This window comes from Anopheles gambiae, chromosome 2 (assembly GCF_943734735.2).
Source record: "Anopheles gambiae chromosome 2, idAnoGambNW_F1_1, whole genome shotgun sequence".
In the NCBI taxonomy this organism is placed as follows: Eukaryota; Metazoa; Arthropoda; class Insecta; order Diptera; family Culicidae; genus Anopheles; species Anopheles gambiae.
In genome coordinates this window covers 86,259,454-86,275,979 of record NC_064601.1, presented here as the reverse complement: position 1 = coordinate 86,275,979, position 16,526 = coordinate 86,259,454, and the positions used below count along the sequence as shown (strand labels likewise).

The following is a 16,526-nucleotide window of genomic DNA, read 5'->3' as shown; positions in this document are numbered from 1 at the left end:
GCTCTTCCTCAATTTACCAGCGAGCCCAACCCAACCCATCACGATACAGAAGGGAATAAAAACCGTCATTACACACATTGGGATGGGAGAAAGGAGGGCGGTCCTGTAAAACGAGCCCCGTGTCCGAAGGGGGCGGGGGGGAAGAAACAAGGTCGCGCACGATCGGAATCCGCAACAGCTATCTAAATATAGTTTTATTTATTGTCTCGGGCACGATGAAATATAAACCTCAAGCAATGAACCACACCGCCAGCAGTGTCGGTCGTCGGTGTCACGTCGTCTCCACATGGGAAAGTATGTGTGTGTGTGGGCATTCCTTAAGGAATGAGTTAATGAGTTGCTTCCCAAGATTCCATCACCCCCCCCCCCCCCCCCACCCCTTACTGGACCACTACCACCTTAACAACTCGACCTCCTCACCCGCAACACCACCACACACTGTGCGCGATCACACCCCTAAAACCCATCGATCTAGACGAGACGATCGCTAGACGGACGAGCTGTGCAAACAGTCGCGGTGTGTAAAATTCGTGTTGGAACCAACCCCAAAGACAACCCCCCCCCCTCCCTCTTCCCTCTCCCATTCCATCAAACAAAGCAAACACATTACTTTAGTAGGTGGTGCGGACACCACCACCACCTCTCGTTCTCACATTCACGGTCCAGTGAGGTTATGGTGGGGGATTTTTTTTTGTTTTTTCATTTTGTTTTGTTTGATTTGCGCTGGTGTGCACGGCACACGTGTGTGAAAAGGGCTTCAATAATGGGGGGACAGAGGTTGTGTGGGAGATAGTTCGAGGTTAACACCTTGAAAGAGAAGCTGATGAATAACCTCATCTGCTCTCACAAGCTGCGGCACGCACGTGGACACACTTCACGTCCAGCGGAGCATTATCAATTCGGCGCTGCCAAAGGTCTAGTGATGGGGAGAATGAAGTTTTCGACGGAATCGATTCCGGCTAGCTCCGAAGTTGTCTGGAATCGATTTCGGATAGCAGGTCCGGAATCAATTTCTGGAATGGACTCCGGAATTAGAACCGGAATTGATTCCGGAATCTTAATCAGCTCCGGAATCGATATCGGCTCCGTACTCGGAATTGGCTCCGAAATCAGAATCGGCTTCGAAATCGGACTTAGTTTCGACATCTCCATATAATAGACGTTCGGATCCAATGTTGCTACGTATTGATAGCCGCAAAGAATCAAAATTAACTTGTAAACGATCCGTTCTCATGGAGATGCCCGGACTGATCTTGCTAGTGAAGCTTCTTCTTTTAATTCAAGAACGGATTCTCATTCCGAAGCTAATTCCGATTCAGGAGTCAATTCTGATTCCGTTACCGGAACAAATTGTGATTCCCAGGCCGATTCCGATTCCAGGGCAGATTCTGATACCTGAGCCGATTCCGAATACGATTCCGATTCCGGATCCGATTCCGATTCCGATTCCCGAGCCGATTTCGATTCCGGAGCCGATTCCGATTTCGGAGCCGATTCCGATTCCGGAGCCGATTCCGATTCCGGAGCCGATTTCGATTCCGGAGACTATTCTGATTCCGAAGCCAATTCTGATTCCGATTCCGGACCCACTTCTGATTCCGATTCTGGAGCCGATTTCGAGTTCGATTCCGGATCCGAATCCGGACCCAACTCCGGAATCTGCTACGGATTACAATCCGGAATCGGCTCCGGTGTCACCTCCGGAAAAAGCTATAAGGTCAACTCCGGAATCGGCTCCGGAAACGAAATCAATTACAGCTTCGAAATCAGCTCTGGAATTGATTCCGAACACGAAATTTTGCACGGTCTATTTGCATTTTATGATGGATTAGGAATTTTGGAATATTTTGTTTAAAAACACACACCAACACACAACGCCAAGAGAGTACCAGAACACAAAGGGACAGAACTCTGCGAGCGACGATGAGAGTTGTCTCTGAGTCAGGCCGATTCCTTTGCTCTCCTTGAAAATGAAAGTCCTTGAAAACAAATCGTCTGTTGACTGTACAAGTGACAAGTATATTCCTTTCTTTAATGCATCCTTTGTACTATCACAGAGGTTTGATAGGTTTCGGAGTTTTATCACCTTCTTCTCAGCCTTTCTTTCACCGCTCTCCCCTGCTATCTAATACACAATCGGTCATTATTATCCTAAGCAATATAATGCCGACCCGCGTTCGTCCACCTTACACACAGCAGCGCGAATCTGCTTCTCACAAGAAAGGCCACTGCACCGAGAAAACACATCTGAAGGTTACTAGTGTCGTTTCTTTTTCTGCTTTTTTGCTTGTTTTACGTCCACACACACACACACGCGGAAATCTGTGGATGAATTGCACATGATAAGAGACCTATATCAGCAAAGGAGGACCCGTTGTCAGAGGCCCCGGTTGTATTAGTCATTTGGTAAGAAAAAAGGTACGCCATGTCGGTTGTTACGATGACCACTCGCGGGGCAAGTTATGCGAGACCCCATCCCGCCACTAAAGCAACGGCCGATCATCGCAAAGTCAGAGCGGAGCAGAAGCGTAACCCCCATTCCATTCCGCTCGGGGGCATATTCCGCAAAACCCGGACCCAAGGAGAGCGAGAGGGATTGAGTCACATTGTGGCACGTGGAAACAACGAACAGTGTGCGTTTCCATGTGTGTTTCCATGCAACATCACAACGGGGTATATTATACAAAAAGCAAGAGAGAGAAAGAGAGAGAAATAGATAGAGGAGAGATAGAGAGAGAGAGAGAGAGAGAAACCGGAAGCCGGGAGAAGGTGAACCAACCAAAGTGCCAATTTGACAGGTGGTGGAAAACTCGCCATACTCTGTTACCAACACAAAGCTCCGACGGGCACATACACACATAATCACACAGAGGAAAATGTGTGTATGTGTGCGCGCGCCCGCGCTCTTTCGGCCGGAGCTTTTCCTTCGTGAAAACTCCATTTTCAAGGTGAGAAATGAGCCAAATGCCAAACTTTCCACGAGAATCGGATGTGTCGGGGCGCTCACCTGCGCTTCATCGCTGCCAGCTGTGCACGTGTGTGCCCTTCGGTGTGTGCGCGTGGACAGCCGGAAGCGTCGTGTCAGTGGCCGGTTGTCAGGTTTGCCTGCGGCCATTGCGGCTCGTCCCGAAGCGATCGCCCTCACCGGCACCGTTACATTAACACCAGTTTCAGATTGAAGTAGTATATTGGATGTTTGAATTAATATTTTCACAAGACACACCACACTTTGACCCATGGAAACACACACAAAGCGCAGGGACAGGTTTTGTCGGGTCGGAGGAAGTCGTCAGCCAAGAATGGAAGTAGCAGTGAAAGAGACAACCCATCTTGTACCGCGCCGCTTCCGCCTTACCGGGGAGACAGACACGCATGCGCGCACAGTCACAACCATTTCTCGCTTGGGATGGGAGAGCTGCTGCTGCTGCTCCCTACACAACGCGCGGCACGCTTCTCACCCAATTTCCATTAATGGAAGGTGGCCAGGCACGATTTGAGTGTAGGAAAAACAGTGAGTTTTCTCTCCACAGAGGGAGAAAAAAGCGAGAGAGAGAGAGAGAGAGAGAGAGAGAGAGAGAGAGAGAGAGAGAGAGAGAGCCGGCCTGCCGAGTGAAACAGTAATTTTGGCAAGAGCGCACCACAAGTGGAGAAAATTCCGGATGGCGTTGACCCGATTTTAACCGGCATTATTCAATTTCATGCTAAACACACGCAGAACAACCTTCACGATATGGAGGAAGAGAGCATGCATGACCGAGTGTATGTGTGTTAGTAGAAAGGGAAACAAAGACATTTCCTATTTTTTGATTATTATAGAAGAACCTGTGCTGTCAACATGTGTGTGTTAATGTTTAAGGAATGCATTTAATTATTGAGCAAAGATTATTATATTGAAACCCACACACATACACATTACAGGTACAATTTTAGGGTAACAAAAAGACAGATAGGATGAAAAACGTGCATATCAACAGGGAAAAAACAGAGGCTCAACACCCAGGGAAGCATAATTCCCGTAACAAATCACCCCCAAAACGGTACTAAAAGTATGCTGCCACACACACACACACGTAATGATATATGAAGGTGACAATTACACACACGCACCAGCATTTTCCAGCAATTATACATTGTCATCCCCCTTCCCATCCATCCCATCCCATAAAAAAATCACCCCAAAACAGCCCAACAGAACAAAGGAACCCTCGCACACATAGCAACACACCACCAACACTAGAAAAGGGGGTAGGGAAAATTTTATTAGAAAGCAAACACACCACACAAAAACCACACGGGAAGAGGGGGGAAATGAAGCACAAGTGGGGGGACAGCAGTATGCTGGTTCCTCCCCATTCTCTCTCACTCTCGCTCTCTCGCTCTAGCAGGTGTCGCTAACGACCTTGAGCTATATAAGCGCGTGCAAACCATTCCCTTTTCCGTCTCCCTTCAACAGGATGTGCAACAAGAAGAAGAAGAAGAAGAGGAAGAGGAAGAGGAGGAAGAAGAAAAAGAAAAAAAGAAAGAAGAGGCCACGCGAGCACTATAGTGAATGGCATTGTAACGCCGATTGAACAGGGGGAAGAATTCATGCGGTGAAGGAAGAAGTGTAGAGGGGCAGCGGCTAAGCCGGTTGGAGCACGGATTGAAAAGGATGGATTGGGTTGTTTCTTCTCTCTCTTCGCTCCCCTTCTCCTCCTCCTATTGCAGCACAAAACCTCACCAACCTCGGACGCACAGCAGCAGCAGCAGCAGGGCAACGACGACGCGCGTGTGAAAGTGAAATCGCGTGCTTCGGAGCGAACAAAAAAGGATATTTTTTGTGTATAAGGAAACAAAGGTGTTGAGGAGGAAGGGGGAGGGGGGTTGGGTGGGAGGCAAACTAGCGTTCCCTTTCTTCCGAGCTTGCACAACAATTTAAGAGTCCCTCTCCTCTCTTTGCTCGATAATGACTTGCTTTTATTCCTGAGGTTCTCTCTCTCTCTCTCTCTCTCTCTCTCTCTCTCTCTCTCTCTCTCTCTCTCTCTCTCTCTCTTTTATTTCCTCTATTTCTCTCTTTTCAATCACTCAACCCCCTTGCAATGGGTGGGAAGGAGGGGGGTAGGTAACACACTTGTGGAGAAGAAATTTGCTACACCACCCTTCTCCCACTCCCACCACCCCCAACGAAAAAAGAACCAGTTCAATCCGGACAAAGAATCATTGACGAAACGATATTGGGCGGACGGAAGCGTATGTGTGTGTGTGTGCAGATTTTTATGAGCCGATAGAGTTGGCGATCAGTGGGACAGAGAGAGAAAGAGAGAGAGAGAGAGAGAGAGAGTTCGATAGAGGGACACCACGGAATGGAGATTCGATCAACAATCGGTTTCTATGCATTTATAGACCTCTCTTCACTCCCAACCCCTCTGTTTTGACCCCCGCAAACTCCAGCTCAGTGACAACTGGCCGGCTTTTCTCTTCCGCTGTGCATGAAGAATTCCCTCTTTCAACCTTTCAGAGCAACACGCACACACAAACACGCGAACAATTTCGACAAAAGAACACGCCAACTGATTGACACAAAGGTGTGCTTCTAGTGTGTGCAGAGACAATGGGCACAAGAAAGCAAATAGAGCGAACAAACGGAACATAAAATAAAACACCAGCAACAAGAAGAGCAGGAGCCGTGCGGCGATGGGAACACTCCATGGAACCGTTGTACTGTACACACACACACGCACACACACGCACACACATAACCCATCCTGGAGGGAGAGGAGGCGCGGTCCCCGGTCGCGCAAATTATGCAATGGGAAGATGGATGTGGAGACCCGACCGCTACACACACTGCCGGCGCGGCACACGGTTAATTTCCGCGGATGAGAACCAACGGGGAACGACGAGGGAAGGGGGATGTGGAAGAAGAACGAAGGGAGCAAGAAAGAGAGAGAGAGAAAGAGAGAGGAAGCAGCGGTCTCACACACATTCAACGACAAAGCGGCATCATCTCGCGGCGCACACAGTAAACGGACACAGGCGGCGGCAGGGCACAACACACGGGACACGACACCGGGGACCGGCGACCAAATGGCGTTTCTAAAAATTGTGTGTATTAGAATGGCACACACACACACACGCATGTACGCAAGCACACACCAAAAAAAAACATTCAAGCAAGCCGTGACAACCATGCTCTGCTCGGCGTTAGACACTTCCGCTAATTCTTTGCAAATGTGCTTGCTGTGCTGTGTTGATATATGTGTGTGTGTGTGTGTGTATGTGTGCTTAGTGCGTGTTTTACATGCAACTAATATGCTGCGTCCAAAAAATGTAAACACCAGACACAGACCAGTCCTTTTTTGTTCATTTATAGTTTATAGTATAGACAGCATTTAGTAGCCGCTGTTACATTTCGGTCACCAAGTAACACAGTAGAAGTGGCCGAAACAAGGTACCTGGGGAAAGGCACAGATTTGAGCTTCCCCACCCCTTCTTCCCCCCGTCGACAATTCTTGTTTGGAGTCTCTATTCGGATCGACATTACGAAGTTCTTACACACACACACACACATATGCTGTCTTGGCTAAAATAAAAATCCTACCACCACCCCCCTTTGCTTCAATCTCCCATCATCCCCCTCCTAAGCGATGACCGAATTAAAAAAGAAAAAACCGGCTCTCGGTCAAAAACTGAACCCCAGCAAGCAGTCAATTAGCGAACCTAAACCCAGCGGCCGCAGCACACACACGCGCACGTAAGCGTGCCGGCAGCAATCGTTGGGCAAAAGCAAAAAAAAAAAAGAGAAAAAAAGAAGCCAACCAGCCAGCAGCAAAAATGTAAAGCGCAACAGAGCAGCAACAGCAGCAGCAGCAGCAGCAATAGCCAGCAAGAACCGCTGTGGTTCCTTTCTCAAGGACAAATCGCTCCCCCTTTTGCGAGCGCACACACAAACACACACACACCGATACTCATACACACGCGCACACCCGCGACTCGCTCACGCACACACCCGCGGCACACCTTTTTTTTCGCTCCAACTGCTGCTGCTGCTACTGCTCTGTTTCGCTCTCTCGCTTGGGCACCACAGCAGCAGCATGCCGTGTCTGTTTCGCTTTCGCAGCCGCTGCACACACACACACACACACTCCTTTTACACTCATTCAAAGCAGTGAGCGTTCTGACGTTTTCCACAAGCTTCGACGAAGCGCACCACCCTGTGCCCCCTGCCACCACTCACTCTTCCTCTTTGCTTCTCTCTATCGTTCGCTCTGTCAACCCCTAAAAAGAGGGTAACAAAAAAAACTCATCCAAGCAGCAGCAGCTTCTGCTTCACGACCTGATGATGATGATGATGATGATGACGGTCAGGGCTTGGCTCTCCTGCTTGCTTGCTTGCTTTGCATATGTGTATTAGATTCGACTTTTCGATTGACTTTCGCCTCGCCGCCGCCGTCATTCGCTATCCCCTCCTCCTCCCTTCCCTCGCCCGTTCTTCCCTCTCATTGGCGCCTCTCTGCACCTTCCCCGTTCCTTCATTTCTACCACCAACCACCAAACCACAATCGCAGGCAGCAGCAGCATCGCCACCAGAAAAGCATGACGCGACGACACAGCAGCGCACACCGCACACCCCACCACCGCCATCTCCCCCACCCCACCCCATCTATCGGTCCACGGATCGGTGTTGTGTGCGTTCATCGTGTGTGTGTGTGGGTTTTTTTTTTCGGGGGGACCCATATGCTTACATGTGGGACAGGCAACACAGCGCGTAACAAGCAGCGACACACGGTTAGACTGTCCGTAGACGCGCGCTCGGCCGAATAGGTTTCCTCGTGCACACATTTTGCTGTGCCTGTATGGATCATACAAAGGTGTGTGTGTCTCTGTGTTTCGGTATGATTAACAAACTAATTCAATGCGTACACCTTACCCTATACAAACCCCTAATCCATTCGTCCTTTCCTCCTGTCCTGGATCGACGACTTTGATGATGGAATTCCGGAAGAACTACACACGCACACATGCTCAAAAACGGAACAATCTCCCTCCATTCACCCCCCCCCCCCCCCCCCCAGCCTCGCCCCAGTTCGACTCGATCAGCAAGACAAAATGTAAATCCTAGCTACTCATCCCCCTTTGCTCCCAACCCGAGCGCGCATACCTCTTTCCTTACTAAGCGCCCCTACAGCAGACTACCACACGATCGGTGTTGTCCGCTACTAAGTAGCCTCCCCCCTCCCCTCCACTACCACCTTGGCATAGGAAACAGGCAAAGGAGCGCCCCGTTCGCTATGTGCGTGTGTAGAATCGACGATCTGATCGTCGCCGAAGGTAACTTCCGCAGCGGCAGTGGTCTGCCCCCTGTGTTGGCGCTGCCGCCATGATGATGGTGGTCGGCTAGAAATATAATCGCCGTACACCGTCCCATTCAAGCTCACGTATACCAGACCGCGCACACACACACACACGGCAGGAAACAGCGTACGGCAAAGCGCACGGCAATGTAGAAAATATTCAAATTTATATCACCCTTCTGTGCGCCACCACCCTTCATCATTCGCCCTCTTACCCACCACCCACCACTAGAAATTGGGGGGGATATCGAGCGGTGGATGGACACGAGTAACACGAGACGCTTGCGAGACACATACACACACACACAGACACGATCATATATGCTGGGTGAGGGTGGTGTTTTAGAGAGCTCGTATCCTACCCTGCACCCCAAGAGCACATGGTTGAGAGGAGCTTTTACGATGCTACTTAGAGGATTGGAGGAGCATGCAAAACTCAACTTTGAACCATTCTGGGATTTCGTGATGTAAATTAAAGCACTAAGCCTCAATTGATCATTTACACCACCACACCATTAAAGCGCTTTATAACTGTCATGTAAACTGTAGTTTACAGTATCAACCGGGTGGTACAAACATGGTATCAAAGACAGCATTCCACAACAGTGTAGTATACCAGTTTCAGCCAGAGCTGACCCACGTCAAAGGTAAAAGAGATTAATTCGATTTCGTGTTTGAATTGAATCCACAAGCCTATGTAACACTCGCACTTGCTATTGTTGAAAAACTTGGTGTCTAATTCTTTGTAATTCTATTCCAAAGTAGCTCTCTCCTTCCTGATTCAATGTAATTCTATGCAATCGCAATTGGTCTTTAGATCGTACCAATTATAATATTGGAGCAATTGAAGATCGTTTGATATCTCCAGAATTATGAGGGGTGTTATGTTTGACACAGGCCTCTTGTATTGGATTGGTAATGTTATCGAACCACCCTCAAAGGACTTTTAGGACATCCATATGGGCGTATTTCCGGCACTCCAAAGTAAGGAAACAAGATCGATTCAAAAGCTAACAAAAAAGGTTCTCTATCGCCGGATTTTAGCAAAACTATTCGTAGCAAGTGTTACCTATAGGGAGGAAGTCTCCGAAGCCTGTCTAACACGGCATGATCGCGTAAGTTGTTACGCCAAAAACCAGGACTTATCCAAAGAGTTGAGGCTTTCGATATGTCTCGGTTAGTCGGTTGTGTGATAGAATAAGTCTCGTATGACGCGCATGACCGTACCGCATCTCATGACGTTTTTATTTGGTGCAACAATCGTAGTCCTAGACGCTAATGAGCTTGGCTATCAGTGACTTATTTGATTTACCCATAGCGGGATAGTCGGTATGAGAGGTTCGGTCTATACGGAACGTGAACCCTTGTTGTTAGGTCGTACGACTTGACCACTATAACACGCAACCGGTCCAGAGATACATACTAGTGATGTCCTCTCTGGAGCGCACCCACGACTCTGTTCCGACTTTTACTATTGTTAGTCCGATTCCTAGTCGTCCAGAGTCGTCCGGATTCGTTCGGAGTTGTCCGGAATCTGAGTCGTCCGGAGTCGGCTGGAATTGATCAGAGTCGGATTCATTAGCAGTCGTCCAGAGCTAATCGGAGATGACCGGAGTTAACGGAGCCGTTTGAGCAAAGTGCTTGTGATCAGACATTTCATTTTGTTGTATTTTTTTATCTTCCACTTTGTGCGTACACTTCGTATACAGGCCTTAGTTTCGAAGGCCGACTACGGACGACTACGGACGATTCCGATTCCGGATGACTCCGGGAGACACTGGACGACTCCGCGCAATTCTGGTCGGATCAGATGACTCCGGATAATGCTGGGTAGACCTCCTTCCTGAAATGGTTCTGAAATGGTCGGAGTCGACTCCGGTTTTTTGACAACTTTACCCATCACTTCACCAAAAATAGTATTCAAAGATCCAAAATCTCTTATTGATTGCTTGCCCTACCTCTCTACGCCAATCCCAGGACTGCAGACCCAGCAGAAGCCATCTATGAGTCTCATATGTTTTAATCTGTTCCACATTCCACATTAAGGTTCCTGTTACGCGCGCGAACAGAGTTCTAACGCAGAACAGAACCTTTCATTCCAATCTCCGAAATAGGACAGAGACCCTGGATTTCCAAGCTAAACTATCCCTTCCGACAGCAAATACTGCAACTAGTGGGAAGAACTGGTAAATGGGCAATGTGTCAAAGACTCTGCCCAAAATCCTTTGCGTGGCCTGCCGAAGAGGCTCGGATCGTAACAGTTTGAATAGCTACTCTGGTGAATTTCGTCTCAATACGCTCAATAAGTGCGGAACATGCGGACACCAGTATGTTATGGATAGACCATGACCATGTTACAACATTGAACTCGAGTATGGACCGGACATTGGTTTTAAACAGAAAGGGTCATTGAAATCAGACGTCTGGCTGATAAAATAAACCACACAGCCGATATGCTTTGTCGATAATATTCATATTCATATTCATACACATTTTTGCTTGCTGTGGATTCCTTGTTTTTGAGGACCCACTCAAACTGGAAGTTAAGGTGGACTTTTGCAAGGCAAAATTCATCAACTCGTAGCATTTAGAACATCGAGCAAATCCAGCAGAATTAAAACGCTGATTTTAAGCAGATTTTTGGATTGGGATGCCATTCTCTAACAGGTTGATTGTAAATTTGACCAACTATAAGCTTATCACTCATCGTATTATGCTTACTTTTCCTCACGCAGTTGCCGATGCGTCCCTTCTATCCATAACTGCAAAAGGAGAGAGAGAAAGAGAAAAAAAGACAATATTAATACATTTCTAACTTTTAGGGCAAGTTTTAAGAGTTAGGCGAAACAAATTAACAACATAATTTACATCGAAACCATTGCCAAACTGGGTGACCCCTGTGTGAGAGGGTTCGAACTCTCTTCTCTCCCGCCGAACACTGCACCCCACCAGGGGAGGGAAACGTTTTGGCAAGATATTTAATTTCATATGTAAAAATCGACAATGGTACAATGACTTTTGGTAGCGTTTGCACTAGCCCTCGGGAGGGAGTGGGGATGGGGCGATGATGGGGTGTGTAAGTAGTTCACCGCACACCGTCGACCACGCGGGGGGATGGTGGGAGAGACCAATGCATGCATGTGCGTACGTGAAAAAGGTCTGTTCAGCGCTTGTGCTCTAACACGATACACACAATGGCTTTTCTTTCGCTCCCTCTCTCTAGCTCTCTCTCTCTCTATACAGCTCTCTATCTCTCCGTTTATTTCCCTCGGACGGACCACGGACCATCACTTTTTTTTGCGGCCAACATGGCACACATACACACACACACCAGTAGAGCGAGCTGGCCGCAACACCGGAGGGGCCCGCCGGTAAGGAAATCGCGCAACGCCAACTGTGGTGGTGGTTCGCCCAATTTCGAATGGAAAGGAGCAGCAAGCAGCAGCAGCAGCAGCAGCGCCAACTCTCAATTTCATGTTCGGCTTTCGCAACAAACCTGAATATATTCACACACAGGCGAAGGAAGAGGGCAACAAAAAAAAAAAAGCGACACGAAAAGATCTTCTTCGCTGAACACACATATGTGCGAGCTCACTCAACACAACCACCAACCCAACCCAGCACCACCAGTCAGCAGCTCAAACCCCATTCATGTAAGTTTTCTTTCTCCAGCTCCGTTTTGAGCGCTTTTTTTTGGTCTTTATTCAAGTCCAAAACGATGGTGCGATGGGGTGGTGAGCCAGTGCAAAAGGGAGGGGTGGATGGTTGGCTTCCAAATTTATTCACATTACCTCCCACACTCCCGCAGTTTCAGGGGACCAGCAGCGGTGGAGGAAGAGGTGGAGAATCGTCCGATCTAGAGACAAATTAAAATGATCTCTTCGCTCGGTCTTCGGTCTCGGCTCTCCAAACATGTGATCTCTAGACCATCATCTTGCCCTCTCACTGCTGGTTTGGTTGTACGTGGTGTGGTTGGCCATACCTAATGCTCTATACAAGTTAAGTTAGTAAAATACACCCTCTCTCTCTCCCACTCTCTCTCTCTTTCTTGCTCTCTCACTCTCCCCATCACTGCAGGAAGCATAAAAGCAGCGAATGTTAAGCTTTTATCACGTTAATAACTTTTTGATTCGTTAAATCATAACTTCACACATTGTAATAAACCATCAGTCGTACGTGTCCGTCCGCACACACAACCTTGCTACTACAAAGTGCTGCGTCTATGTGTGTGTGTGTGTGGGGCTGTATGTATCCGTGTGGCAGCACACAATTAAGTAGTTTATCGTGGTCTAGCTGCAATGTACGGAATCAAAGTAACCTCTGCGGACTGACTTCTTGCTGCCTACCTCTTCAAAAATGCGTGCACATTTGCTCATTACCTCACACTGAATATCCCCCCCATCCTCATTACAATAGTACATAGAAAAACACTTAAAAAAGGACCATTCATCCTATTTTAATTACCTTTTTTTTGGTTGGTTTGAGCCAATGATGGTTGCCGTTTTCGCCCTTTAGTCGGTCAACTACACTCGCCTCCAATCGATGGTGGGGTGGTGGTCAACACACTTTGTTGCCAGCTGAACCCACCGACGGTGATGTGTGCGGCGCACCCGTCTCGCTCTCGCTCACAGGCCAGCAGCGGCAGAGCCAGCAGCATACATAACCACCGACAGCATCTCTTCTCATCGGCTCATCTCTTCCGCGCTGCTGCTGGTGTATGAGGGGGGAGAGGGGGTTGTATGTGTGACTGACTTGTATAGCTGTGTGCGACCCGCAATGTTCCCAGTGTGTGCGTACGGGTTTCTTTCGCTGTGTTTGTGTGTTTGTTGGTTGGATATGTACGCGTTTTCCGAAATGAATGAGAAGCAGCCCCGCACACACACGAGCCCGCGCGCGCACGCACGCAAGAGAGCGAAGACGATGTCTGTCTCTTTTGCCCTTCCTTGGCTCGTGTTGCACACACCGAAACCAGCGCACACCGTCCCTCTTGCGACAGCCACTAACTAGCTTCCTAATTCATCAATTTCACGCGCACACACACACACCAACACGGGTGAGCTTCTCTTTGTATGAGCGCTCGTCGTGACGTTTCTGTGACCGAACCGTGGGGAGTGGGGAGCGAGATCGACAGAGACACGCGGGGCGCGATCGACGAGTTGCTACCACTTTTTCCCCCCTCACTTCCACTTTGACCCACACTAGCACGCACACGCCCGAGCGGACGGACACATCATTTCGCGCACACGGCGACGTCGTTCCACGGCCAACTACTACTGCTTTTCTCTATTCACGTTGCGCGACACCACACCACACACACACACATCCCGTCGCCCGACATTCGGGACCCGGTGTGAGCGAGCGAGCGTGCACACGACAGAGATAGCGGAACCGGTCTCTAGCGCGTTGCTTCTCTAGCGCGCTTTCGCTTCCCTCTAGCTTGCGCTCCGCAAGGATAGACGACACACTGTGCTGGGTTGCACAGTTCCCTTGCGCTCTCTCTCTCACACTCGTTCACCCGCAAGCGTGCGAGTTAACAAAAACCCGAAAAAGCAGAAACCTCACCACACTGACAGGCACGCGCGCACAAAAGCACACACACACACAGCCACTCGCAATTTCTTTCCACTTTTGCTGCTGCTGCTATGGGTGGTTACGGAATCTTTTCGCTTCTTCTCACTTTTCAACCTCGTTTTCGTTGCACTCGTGCAATCTTCCTATAGCGGCACCGCTTTTCACCTCACACTGCAAACACTGTGTGTGTGTTTGGAGGTTTTTGTATGTGTGCTTGGAGTGTGTGTATTAATGTGTTGCATTAGCAAAAGGGGGACGGGACGCAAGCGGGTTGCCTTATTCCACCCCTGCACAAAACACACGCACACACACCGCAACACACATGCACGATCACTTTATCTTCTTCTGATGGGTGTAAAAGCGCTGCTGTTGCTACCGCTGGCAAGCAGCTTTAACAGCGAACGGGACAATCCTTCCGGTAGATGTACGGGGGAGGATGTGGGGAGTACGACACCTCCTTGCTGCTGCTGCTGCTGCCCGGCAACCAACACCAAACACGTTTCGTGACACCGCTGGCTTCGACCGACCGACCGAAAAATTGATCCCAGTGTCGCCGCCGCAGCTCTCTCTCTCTCTCTCACTCACACTCTGGTCTTCCTTCAACGGCCGAAAAAAAAATCGAAGGAAACCACGTCGAGAGACCGCTGCTGTGCGTTTTTAATCGGCACCGCACACCACACACTTCACACTGCACAACGGCTGATCGCGGGGAGGGAGCAACGCCACCATACACACACATACACGAACTAAAAAAAAGCCACCCTTCTGCCGCACGTCACTTCACGTTACTTTTCACGTCTCTTCCGTGATCATTCACACCCCCACCCCGTGTGCACGCACACACACACACGCATGCACGTCCGCACGCGACACAATCAATGGGAGCGAACACACACTCACACGCGCTCACACGGCACATACACTACCGCGTAGCGGGAGGAAATCCGACCAGTTAGATAGGGGGGGAGGGGGGCAAGAAAAACGAGTGCGGTGTGGAATGGAATTGAGAAGAAAAAAAATCTCCTTCTTCACGTTCACAGCCGGGCCCGCAAGTTGGGTGTTCGTTTTCCTTTCCTTTTCTTCTTCTCACACTTTCATCCTTTTTTATCACACAGCTCTGTCACCTCGCGTTAGAATTCGATTCGAATCCGAGTTCCGATTGGAAATACTGCTTCCAAGCACAGTAGTAACCGACCGCAGAGAGCGATTAGTGTTACAACTTTCTTTGTCCTTTCTTTTCACACCGTCGACACGAACGCACGGTGGTGGGGGGAGGCCGTCTCTTGGGTTCTGCTGGCTGCACCGTGCTGCTGCTCGCCTGCCCTGCTACTGACTACTGCTGCTGCTGCTTTTTCGCTGCTGCTGACAGCCACTGCCGAAGCTGCTGCTTCCGTCGACCGATGGACCACTTACAAGTGGACGGGCCGGCACAAACACTACCAAGCTGCCCAGCACCGTACGTACACGCCAGCGCACGCACACTGCGATGCGTGCGCACGGGTTCCATGGCACGCGCCCGCACACACACACACCCACAGCTGATCGTAGGAACGTCCTTGTGCCGGGGCCCGACAACCGGGTTCGCTTACTTTGTACGGGTTTTGCTCGACCAAATGGCGAAACAATGGCTAAACAATGGTTTGCACTTAGCTTTAGGGTAGTTTTTCAAGCCACCGAGCTGTCCGAAATGATTTGCATTTGCGTTCTGTGCACGAGAAAGTGGTTAGCAACGGGGATGGAGATGGTTAGAAAAAAAAATTGCTTCCCAACACCCAGGCAACGAAAGTTGACGGGTCTTGATGGTAGCGTCAGTTTGTCGTCAGATAAGAGAATGTGGGAAGCGATGTAACAGTGAATAGGTACGTTCTCACAAGTCATATCTTTCTTCAAACTTTTCCCCTTCCACCAGCAACAAGTGTAAAAAAATGCGTTCACACACCACGATTGATAAAATTATAGTAATTTAACAAAATAATTAAATTTGTGGGTTTTTTTTGGTAAATTTTTCCCACGTCACTACTCAACATCAGAACAAAATCGAAAAATCCAGCAATTGCTACACAGAAAACATTAATGAGGAAAGCTTAAGAGTCGAACCCATTATCGCAAGGAAAACTTGTAAAACATAATTACATTTAATGCTTCGAATTCAAATAAACAACTACTACTACTACTACTACTAACAAAATAATTATTAAAACACGGGTTCTGGTCAAGGACTGTTCGTTACAACAGTTTGACATCTGACAGCGCTTTTCGATTCAAATTTGAATTATGATTTTAATAATGAATCGGGCTGGTAATAGCAAGAAAATAGTGAATTAGTTTATACATTTTACAGGAAGAGTATGTATGCATCTAGTAATAATTTTTGAACAATTGTGTTTGACTGATATTTTCTAGCAGAATATGCCGTGTGAGAACGCGGCTAATAGAATGTGAAAAACGCGTTGATTGTGATTTTTTGTGAAAGGAAAAAAATGGTAAAATAGATATCATCAAAAACATAACTAATGTACATATTAAGTATGGTTGTCTACCTATTTCAGCTCTAGTATGCGGAGCTACGATCAAATTCAATATGACTCGAGCGTTTCCTATACAACGTTCTTTCAATATACG

At 48.5% G+C, this 16,526-nt stretch overlaps 1 protein-coding gene across 3 annotated transcripts in view; it reads right to left on the bottom strand.

Annotated features, from left to right (window-relative positions):
- The window catches only part of LOC1276270 (uncharacterized), a 46,630-nt gene that overhangs the window by 29,055 nt on the left and 1,049 nt on the right, over nt 1–16,526 (bottom strand). For 2 of the 3 annotated variants that reach the window (XM_061649493.1, XM_061649497.1), the window contains exons 2-3: nt 12,798–15,609; nt 11,055–11,095 (exon numbers count right to left, since the gene is read on the bottom strand). The gene's annotated coding sequence lies outside the window, so the exon portion shown is untranslated. The remainder of the gene's footprint in view (nt 1–11,054; nt 11,096–12,797; nt 15,610–16,526) is intronic. The other variant, XM_061649494.1, reaches the window with a different exon arrangement.